This window comes from Mustela nigripes, chromosome X (assembly GCF_022355385.1).
Source record: "Mustela nigripes isolate SB6536 chromosome X, MUSNIG.SB6536, whole genome shotgun sequence".
Classification (NCBI taxonomy): Eukaryota; Metazoa; Chordata; class Mammalia; order Carnivora; family Mustelidae; genus Mustela; species Mustela nigripes.
The window spans coordinates 40,367,182-40,378,622 of record NC_081575.1 but is presented as its reverse complement, the minus strand read 5'-3'; positions in this window follow the sequence as shown (position 1 = coordinate 40,378,622).

Genomic DNA, 11,441 nt, shown 5'->3' with positions numbered 1-11,441 from the left:
AAATTGGGAAATGTGAGTCCTCCAACTTTATTACTCTTTAAGATTGTTTTGGCTACTCTGGGTGCCTTACAATTCCATATAAATTTGAGCATCAGCTTTTACATTACTTTAAAAAAGGCTATTTGCATTTTCACATGGATTGCATTAAATCTGTAGATTACTTTGGGGAGCATTGCTACCTTAACAATATTATGTCTTCTACTCCATAACCACAGGATGTCTTTCTATTTATTTTGGTCTTTTATTTATTTCAGCACTGTTTTATGGTTTAAATTTTACTAGTCTTGTACCTCTTTGGTTAAGTTTATTTCTAAGTATTTTATTCTTTTTGGTGCTATAATAAATTGAATTGCTTTCTTAATTTCCTCTGAATTGTTCATGCTAATATATGGAAATACAGTGAGTTTTTCTGGGTGTTGATTTTTCATTCAGCAGATTTGCTAAATGCACTTGTTGCTTCTAACAGTTATTTTGTGTGTGGATCCTTTAGGGTTTATATATCTATATAGATATATAGAGATACATAGATATAGATATAGATATATTTGTTCAATATATAACAATATTATTACTATCTATCTATATACACAATACCATGCCCCATCTGTAAAGATATAGTTTTATATATGTTTTATACAGATAGTTTAACTTCTGTTCGACTTGGTAAGTCTTTTTATTTCTTGTCCAATTGCTTTCGCTAGAACTTCCAGTACGCCATTAAATAGAAATGGCAGAAACCAGCATATTTGTCTTGATCCTGATCTTAGAGAAAAAGCTTTTAGTTTTTCATCATTGAGCATGATGGTAGCTGTGGAGTTTTTGTTTCTGTTTTGATTTTTTTATAATGATTTCTAGTATGTTGAGGAAGTTCCTTAGTTTGCTGAATGTTTTCATCATGGAAGTGTATTGGATTATGTCAAATTATTTTTTGGCATAAATTGAGATAATCATGTAGTCTTTTTCCTTCATTCTATCACACTGGTGTATTACATTGATTGATTTTCTTTTTTTTTAATATTTTATTTACTTGAGGAGTGAGAGTATCAGAGAGAGAATGAGTTGGAGTGGGGGAACAGAGGGAGAGAGAGAAGCCGACTCCCCACTGCACAGGGAACCCAGTGTGGGGTTAGATCCCAGGAACCTGAGATCATGACCTGAGCCAAAGGCAGATGCTTAGCCAATTGAGCCACCTAGGCACCCCTGATTGATTTTCATATGTTGAATAGTCTTTGCATTCTTGGGATAAATCCCAGTTAGTCATAGTGTATAATACTCTTACTATGCTATTGGATTTGGTTTGCTAGTATTTTGTTGAAGAGTTTAGCATCTACATTAGTAAGAGATGTTGGTATATCATTTTGATTTCTTGTGGTGTTTTTTTTTTCTGGCTTTGGTGGCAGGGCAATACTAGCCTTGAAGAATGAGTTAGGAAGTCTTACCTCCTCTTCTATTTTTGGAGGTGTTTGAGAAGGATTGATAGTGTAAATTTTCCTTAAATGTTTGATGGAATGTATCAATGAAACCTTCTGGTCCTGGGCTTTTTTTTATTGTTGGGAGGTTTTTACTTACTGATTCAGTCTCTTGTTACAGGTTTGTTCAAATTTTCTATTTATTTTTTAATTTAAATTCAATTAGCCAACATATAGTATATCATTAGTTTCAGATCTAGTGTTTAATAATTTATCACCCAGTGCTCACCACATCACGTATTTTTTTAAAAGCAATTTTGGTAGTTTGTGTGTTTCTATGAACTTGCCCACTTCCTCTAGGCTGATTTGTGGTTTACAATTATTCATAGTATTCTCCTTTAACCCTTTATATTTTTGTAAGGTTAGTGGTAACGTCTCCACCTTAATTTCTGAGTTTAGCAATTTGAATTTTTTTTCTTAGTCCAGGTAATGGCATGTTAATGTTGTTGATCTTTTCAAAAAACCATGTTTTGTTTTTGTTGATTCTGTTGTCTATTTCCTATTTTATTTATATTAATTCTAATCTTTTTATTTCCTTCCTTCTGCTAAATTTGGGTTTAGTTCTATTTCTAGTTCCTTAATGTGTTAAGTTGGATTATTGATTTTAGATCACTTTTTAAAACGTAGGTGTGCACAGCTTATAAATATTCCTCTGAGCACCATTTTTGATATATCTGATAATTTTTGTTATGCTGTGTATTTGTTTTCATTTATCTGCATGTATTTCTAAGTTTTTTTTGACCTACTGACTGTTATAAAATCTGTTTAATTTTCACATATTTGTGGATTTTCCCAAGTTTTTCTGTTATTGATTTCTAGTTTCATTCCATTGTGGTTGGAAAAGATACTTGATGTTATTTTAATAATTTTAAATATACTGAGACTTGCTTTGGCCCAATATATGGTCTATCTTTGAAATTTTTCATGTGCACTTGAGAAGAATGTGTGTTCTCATTGTGGGATGGGGTGTTCTATAAATATCTGTTAGGTTTAACTGGTTTATAATGTTGTTCAAGTCTTCTATTTTCTTAATGATCTTTGTCTAGTTGTTATATACATATCATAGGTAGGATATTGGAATATCCAACTATTATTGTTGAACCATCTACATTTCCCTTTAATTCTGTCAACTTTTGATTCATATATTTTGGAGCTCTGTTGTAAGATGTATGTACATACATAAATTTTATATCTTGGTGAGCTTATCTTTTCATCAGTATCTAATATTCTTCTTTGTATCTTGTAACAAAGTTTTGACTTAAAGTCTATTTTGTCTGATATTAATATATCCATTCTAGATTTCTTTTGGATATTATTAACATATAATTTTTTTCCATTTTTTACAGTTAACCTATTATAGTCCTGGAGTCTAAGGTGTGTCTCTTTTAGACAGCATATAATTGAATCATGTATTATTATCCATTCTTCAAGTCTCTGCCTTTTAATTGGAGAGTTCAATCCATTTACATCTAATTTCTGGTAAGAAAGGACCTATTGCTGCCATTTTGGTTTTTCTTTTCTATATGTCGTACCTTTTTTCTGTATATTTTTAGTTATATTCTTAGTGGTTACTGTGGCGATTATAATTAACATCCTTTTTCTTCCTTCCATATTATAACTTGATTGACATATAGCTCACATGCCATACAATTGCCCATTTAAAGTGTACAGTTAGCATCTTAACTTTATAAAAACCTAGTTTGGATTAATACCTACTTTGTTCAATAGTATACAAAACTCTGCTCCTATACATTTTCATCCCTCACCTTTGTTATTACTGTCACAAATTACATCTTAGTACATTGGTGCCTATTAACATAAATTTATAAGTACTGTTTAAGCAATTGTATTTTAAATAATATCAGAAAGGAGGTACAAAGCAAAACTACAATACTAGATTTGTATTTACATACATAATTATTTTTCCAGTGTTATTTATTTCTTCATATGACTTTGTGTTGCTGTTGAGTATCCTTTCATTTCATTCTGTAAGACTTTCTTTAGCACTATTTATAGGATAAGTCTAATTGTAACAAATTCTCTCAGCTTTTGTTTATCGGGAAATGTCTTCATTTCACCCTAATTTTTGAAGGATTATTTTGTTAGATCTAGAATTCTCAATTGACAGGGTTTTCCTTTCATCACTTTGAATAAGTCACCCCATAATTTCTGATTTATATGGTTTCTGATAAGTAATCAGAGGCAATGCAAGTGTCCATTGATGAATGAATGGGTAAACATAATGTGGTATATACATACAATGGGATATTATTCAGCCTTTAAACAGGAAGGGGATTCTAACACATGCCAGAACATGGATGAAGATTGAGGACATTATACTAAGTGAAATAAGTCTGTCACAAAAAAGATAAATATTATATGATTCCACTTATATGGGGTACTTAGAGTAGTTAAATTCATAGAGATAGAAAGTAGAACAGTGGTTGCCAAGGGTTGGGTGGTTGGAAGAATGGGAAATTATTGTTTATAGAGTTTCAGTTTTGTAAGATAAAAGACTTCTGGATATGAGTGAGTGGTGATGGCCTCACAATAGGAATGTATTTAATACCTCTGAACTGTGTGCTTAAAAATCGTTAAGATGACAAATTTTGTTATGTGTATTTTACTACAACAAAAAAAAATGGGGAAAATGCTGCCCAGGAGGCTACTCCATCCCGAGATAACTTGGGGTGAGGTGGGAAAATCAAAAGCAAGTTCCTGAGCTGATCCCTCAGGGAGCCACCAGGCAGGTCAAAATGCAAAACTACAACTCTTTGAAAACAAGGTCTGCATTGCCTCCTTTGGCAACTGTAAGCCCACAGTTCCATGGCTGTTGCTGAGTTATTGATTGGAGGATGTTTGGCAGGTAAGTAAAAATGTCATAATTCTCTCTTACTGAAACTCAGGAGCCTCTTTCTTCATAAGCACTACCCTGGTTGTTGTAAGCTGTTTTTGTTTTTGTTTTTTAATTTCAGAATTCCAAAAATGTTGATTCTAACAGTTTTTTCCTAAACATTGCATTAGTAAAAGGATAAACCCTTGGCTTTCCCTACTCCTCCATTTTTAGTGACATCGCTCTCTGGAGTTTGCTTTTCTTTCTTACGATTGTGGAAATTTGTTAAAGGATTTTTAAGCCAATTAGTTACAGGATTACAATTTATGTTTTTAAAAGATTCCTCTCAGGGTGCCAGGGTGGTTCAGATGGTTAAGTGTCTGCCTTTGGCTAAGGTCATGATCCCTGGGTCCTGGGATCTAGCCCCACATGGGCCTCCCTACTCAGTAGGGAGTCTGCTTCTCCCTCTCCCTTTGCCCCTGCCCCTGCTCATGCTCTCTCTCTCTCTCTCTCTCTCAAATGAGTAAATTTTAAAAAATCTTTAAAAGACTTTTTTTTAAAAAAAATAAGATTCTATGCTCTTTGAAGAATGGATTGTAAAGAGGTAAGAGTGGAACAAAGGACACTAGTTAGGACGCTTAAGTGGTAGTTCATCCAATTATGGGTTTGTCTTGGATAGATTGGATTGGTAGTAAACTTTTTTTAAAAAATGGGTGATTCTTCAGTCAGAATGGCCAAAATTAACAACTCAGGAAACAACAGGTGTTGGTAAAATGTACAGAAAAGGGAACCCTCGTATAATGTGGGAATGTAAGCTGGTGCAGCCACTCTTGAAAACAGTATGGAGTTTCCTCAAAAAGTTGACAATAGAGTGACTCCACAATCCAGCAACTGCACAACTAGGTATTTATCCAAAGGACACAAAAATACTGATTCAAAGGGACACATGCACCCTAATGTTTATAGCAGCAATATCCCCACTAGCCAAAATTTGGAAAGAGCCCAGATATCCATCAACAGATGAATGGATAATGAAGTGGTATATATATATATATATATATATATATATATATAAAGTGGAATATTAGCCATCAAAAAGAATGAAATCTTGCCATTTGCAATGATGTGGATGAAACTAGAAGATATTATGCCGAGTAAAATAGGTCAGAGAAAGACAAAAACCATATGATTTTATTCATATGTGGAATTTAAGAAAGAAAACACATGAACATAGGGGAATGGAAGGAAGAATAAGATAAAAACAGAAAAGGAGGCAAACCATAAGAGACTCTTAACTCTAGGAAACAAACTGAGGGTTGCTGGCAGGGAGATGGGTGGGATGATGGGGCAATTGGGTGATGGGCATTAAGGAGGGCACTTGATGTAATGAGCACTGGGTGTTATATGCAACTGATGAATCACTAAATTCTACCCCTGAAACTAATAATATACTATATGTTAAGTAAATTGAATTTAAATAAAAAAATAAAGAAAAAACTAGGTGATTCCTGGTATATTTTTGGAGATTAGCTCTAGGTAAACTCCAGGATTGCTTATGAATATATGTGGAAAGTGAGAGGACAAAAAGAATGAAGAACATACTTAGAACTTGAATAATAGTGCCATTTTACCAATGAGGGGGACTAAAAAAAATGACAGGTTGGGGAGGTAAATATTCAATGTTACATTTGAGATGGCTTTTGACATTCAACTGGCCTTGTCAGGAAGTCAGTTGGTATAAAAATCCAGAACTCAATAGAATGATCTGAGCTGGAAGCAGATTTGGCAGTCATAAACCTATAGCTAGTAATATAAATTTGTGAAACTAGGTAAGAACTTTTAGGGAGAACATGAGATCAGAAAATAATAGGCTAGGTAAGGAGTACTGGGGCCCAATTATATTTAGGCAAGCAGAGAAGGAGCCATAAAACAACTGGGAATATATTAGTGAAGTAAGAAGAAAACCATGATCATGGTGTTACAGAAGCCAAGACAACAATGTTTCAAGAAAGAGAAAGTGGTAAACTGCATTGAATGCAGTTGAGAAGTTGAGATATAATGAGGACAGAGAAATTACCATTGATTTGGCAAGATGGGGTGGGGGATGTTACAAAAGACCTTGCCAAGAGCAGTGCCTTACTGAAACAGATTTAGGAGAAAATGGGAAATATGGATACAATGACTATAGAAAACTTCAAGAAATTCTGTTGTCAAGAATAGAAAAATGGAGCAATAGCTTGATCGGAATATGAAGACATGGAAGTTTTTTTTTTTTTTTTAAATAAAGAGGATACACAAGAATATGCTTATATGCTGATAGAAATGAGACTGGTGATGTAGAAAGAGAGTACACTTATATGTGTTAGATCCTTGAGAAATCAGGGGACTGGAATCCAAAGCACAAATAAAGGGGATGGCCTTTGATAGGAGCAAGGATACTCCATCCATTTTAATGATAATCTAATATCTATTGAGCTCTATGTACCAGGTACTACTTAAAACACCTTACACATATTCATTTAATGCAACAAGACTGTGAGGTAAAAATTTTTACTGCCCTCATTCATTTTAAATAAGAAAAAAAGTTACAGCCTAGTAAGTTTAAATAGCTTAGTCAAGTTCACTAAGTCAAGTTCTAGTAAATGGTAGAGTCATTATTTGTACCCTGGGAATATGGCATTTGATCCCACACCCTTAACCACTATTCTATACAGTATATGGAGAAAGCTAGAGTGTGGACACAAATTAAACAGATGGTAGATTTGGTTATAAAAAGAGGAGGAAGTTCTCATCTCATTGCTTTTATTTTCTCAATAATATGAAGCAAGGTCTATATCAGTATTTATAGATGTCTCATTCCTTTTAATGCCAACATAATACTTTATCATATAGTTGTACCACAATATAGTTATTTAACTAATGAGTTCCCTATTGATAAAATTTTGTTTTCAGGTTTTTGTTATTACAATGCTGTAATGAATATTTCTGTGCATTTATCTTTGAGCATATATATAAGTATTTCTGTATAATGGATTTCTAGAAGTAGATTTTCTAGATCTTCTCCATTAAAATTTTAATAGATATGGCCAAATTATCTGCTCAAAAGATTACCCTTATTTATACTCCTATCCAAAGTATATGGAAGTGTTTATTTTCCACACCCTTGGAAACATTTCTTGTTATCAATCTTTATAATATTTGATACTCTCATAGGTTGCAAAAAGAACACCTAGTGCTGAGGTCTTGGTTTCTAAATACTGTTTTTCCAATCAAATAAATTAGGGCTCCATGTAGAAATGGTTGATCCCAGCACTGGGTTAGGAAAAATAAGATTAATCTGGTACAACATGTGGTGCCAGAAAGTAAGGAAGCAGTCAAATAATAGGGACCTGTCAAAATGACATAGAAGCTCTCAATGGCCAAGGTGGAAACAATCTGTAATGGTAGTATTAGGTTATAAGTCAGAACAAAATAAACAACCATCTAGGAATGCATCTATTATAAATGAGTAAATAAGTGGGGGAGATGGGATATCTTCCTTATAGAATTTCAATTAATACATATAGAAGGAATGAAAGAATTAAAAAAAATCAACATTAGGTAAACAGTAATAACTGTCACTATCAAGAACAATTGATGAATGCTAAAATTAGTGAGCAAAAGTATGATGTGAAATGGTATTTGAATAGTCTCAAGACATTTATTAATTATAAATAGGAAAACAGTAACTTTATAGTGAAGCTTACCAAACACTACCTTAACCAAATGATCAAGGTTAATATCACCAGCAATAAGACATATTAGCATTAGCTATCATCTGATATGATGCACTAAAGAGGACAAACAATGGGGAGGAGTTAAGATGACAGAGGAGTAGGGGACCCTAAGTTCATTTTGTCCCTGGAATTCACCTAGATAGTTGTCAAATCATTCTAAACACCTGCAAAATCAACTGGATTTGAGAAAAAAAATGCTACAATTCTACAAATAGAAAAGTGACCACTTTTTGGAAGGTAGGAGATGTGGAGACTTGAATCTGGGGTGATCTGTCAGAAGACACTGTGGAGGGGAGGGAGCCAGCTTAAGGAGGTTACCACAAAGTAGCATAAACAGTGGAGTGCAAAATTGGAATTTTAGAAGTCTGCTGTGGGGGTGGCGGGGTGAGGGGGAGGACATCCCTGGCTTAAAGGTGCTCAGGTGGTGAAGCAGGATGTAATCCCAGGTCTGACAGTGTGGTCTTAGGAGTCCCAGGGTCACAAGAAGAACAGGGGTGCCCAAGTGCAGCAGTTTCCAGGCATCAGAGCAGGGAAGCTGGCTGAAAATCGTGAGTCTAGGTGCAGGCTTTCTGCTTCGTGTTGTCATAAAATGCAAACTGCTGCATGGTCATGTGACTGTTTTCCTGGCAGGGGCCTTACAAAAGGCAGAAGCCTGATGAGACCCCCAGCTTCCCCCAGAAAGAACAGTGCAGGTGTGTGCTGCAGGAGTCCATGAAATTTGGTCTTGATATTTAGTTGTGTGCCCGAGATAAAAATGCTCGGTCACAGGCTGGGTGAACACAGAGTTAGGATGGAAACTGAGGAGACAAGAGTGATTGCTTTTCTATGAGGGCTCACTGAAGAGTAGGGGGCACGAACTTTTACCTCTGGGACTACAGAGCAGGATGCAGCCATTTTCATCCCCCATATCAGTGCTGAAAATCTTCAGGGAGCAAAACAGTGCCACATAGTGGAATCCAGAGCTGCTTACACTTAGCCCAGCCTGCTGGAAAAAGCAATGCCACCTGAGAATCAGTGGATCAGGTGCCTACACCAGAAGACCAATAGGAACAACTGGCTAGCACCAAGTCTACTGATCTTAGAAAACTGCAAAGCCTCAGCTCTTAGGGAAAACAGTATACAGCATTCGTGGTTTTCTTTATTCTTTCATCTTTCACTATTATTTTTTCAGCAGTTTTCTTATTTTTTCAATTCTTTTTAAATTAATTTTTAATTTTTATTTATGTATATTATAAATTTTAATTTTTTCTTTCTTTTCATTGTATTTTCCTATTTTTGAGTTTATATACGTTTTTCTTTCTTTCCTATTTGGGGATACAGTTTCTTTTAACAAGCAGACCAAAACATGCCCAGGACCTAGGACTTTTTTGCTCTGTTTCTTGTCTAATTTTACTTATTTTGTTTTCTGTTATTGTTATAACTCTCTTTTCTCTTTCTTTCTTCCATTCTTTTCTGAACAAAATGACAAAATGGAAAAATTTACTCCAAAGGAAAGAACAGGAGGTAGTACTCACTGCTAGGGATTTAATCAATATGTATATAAGTAAGAGGTCGGAAATAGAATTTAAAACAATGATTATAAGGATGCTAGTGGTGCTTGAAAAAAAGGAGAGAAAACACTAGAGAATCCCTTACTACAGAAATAAGAGAATGATAATCTAGTCAGGCCAAAATTAAAAATGCTATTACCGAGATGCAGTCCCAAATGGAGGCTTTAAAAGTAAGGATAAACAAGGCAGAAGAGAGAGTCAGTGATATAGAAGATAAAATAATGGAGAACAAGGAAGCTGAAAAAAGAAGAGAAAACAACTACTGGATCAAAAAAGGAGACAGAGAACTCAGTGATTCTATAAAGCAAAACAATATCTGAATCATAAGGGTCCCAGACGATGAAGAGAGGGAGAGAGGGGCAGGTTTATTTGAGCAAGTTATGGCTGAGAACTTCCCTAGTCTGGGGAAGAAAACAGGCATTCTAGTCCAGGAGGCACAGAGAACACCCCTCAAAATCAACAAAAACAGGTAAACACCTCAACATATAATAGTGAAGCTTGAAAATTTCAGTGATAAATTGAAAAACTGAAAGAAGCTCAGAAAAAGAGATTCTTAACACATAACAAGGGTAGACATATAAGTTCAGCAGCAGACTTGTCCAGAGACCTGGCACCCAGAAAGGACTGGCATTCAACATGCTAAAGGGGAAAAATACGCAGCCAAGAATATTTTATCTAGCAAGGCTATCATTTAGAATAGAAGAGATAGTTTCTAGGACAAATAAAAACTAAAGAAATTAATGAAAATTTAATCAGGCCTGCAAGAAATATTTTTTAAAGGTATTTATTTATTTATTTGACAGAGAGAGAAATCACAAGTAGGCATAAGTAGCAGAGAAGCAGGCAGATAGAGAGGGAGAAGCAGACTCCCCACTGAGCAGAGAGCCCGATGTGTGGCTCGATCCCAGGACCCTGGGATCATGACCCGAGCTGAAGGCAAAGGCTTAACCCACTGAGCCACCCAGGCACCCCAGCCCTGCAAGAAATATTAAAGGGGAACCTTTGAGCAAAGATAGCGCTCCCAAAATAACAAAGATCGAAAAGGAACAGAGGCAATATATAGAAACAGTGACTCTACAGGTAATACAATGGCACTAAATCCCTATCTTTCAGTAATTACTCTGAATGTAAATGGACTAAATGCTCCAATAAAAAGGCATAGGTTATCAGAATGGATTAAAAAAAAAGACCCATCCATATGCTGCTTTAAAAAACACTCTTTTTTGACATAAAGACACCTCCAGATTGGAAGTGAGAGGTGGAGAACCATCTATCATGCTAATGGAAATCAAAAGAAAGCTGGAGTAGCCATATCAATATCAGACAAACTAGATATTTTTTAAATTTTTATTTTTTATAAACATGTATTTTTATCCCCAGGGGTACAGGTCTGTGAATCACCAGGTTTACACACTTCACAGCACTCACCAAAGCACATACCCTCCCCAATGTCCACAATCCCACCCCCTTCTCCCAAACCCCCTCCCCCCAGCAACCCTCAGTTTGTTTTGTGAGATTAAGAGTCACTTATGGTTTGTCTCCCTCCCAATCCCATCTTGTTTCATTCATTCTTCTCCTAGCCCCTTAAACCTCCATGTTGCATCTCCACTTCCTCATATCAGGGAGATCATATGATAGTAGACAAACTAGATTTTAAAACAGAGACTGTAATAAGAGATGAAGAAGGATACTATATCATAATGAAGTGGTCTATCCAATGAGAAGATCTAACAATTATAAATATTTATGCCCCAACTTGGCAGTAGACACATATATAAAGGAATTAATGACAAAATTAAAGAAACTCATTGAT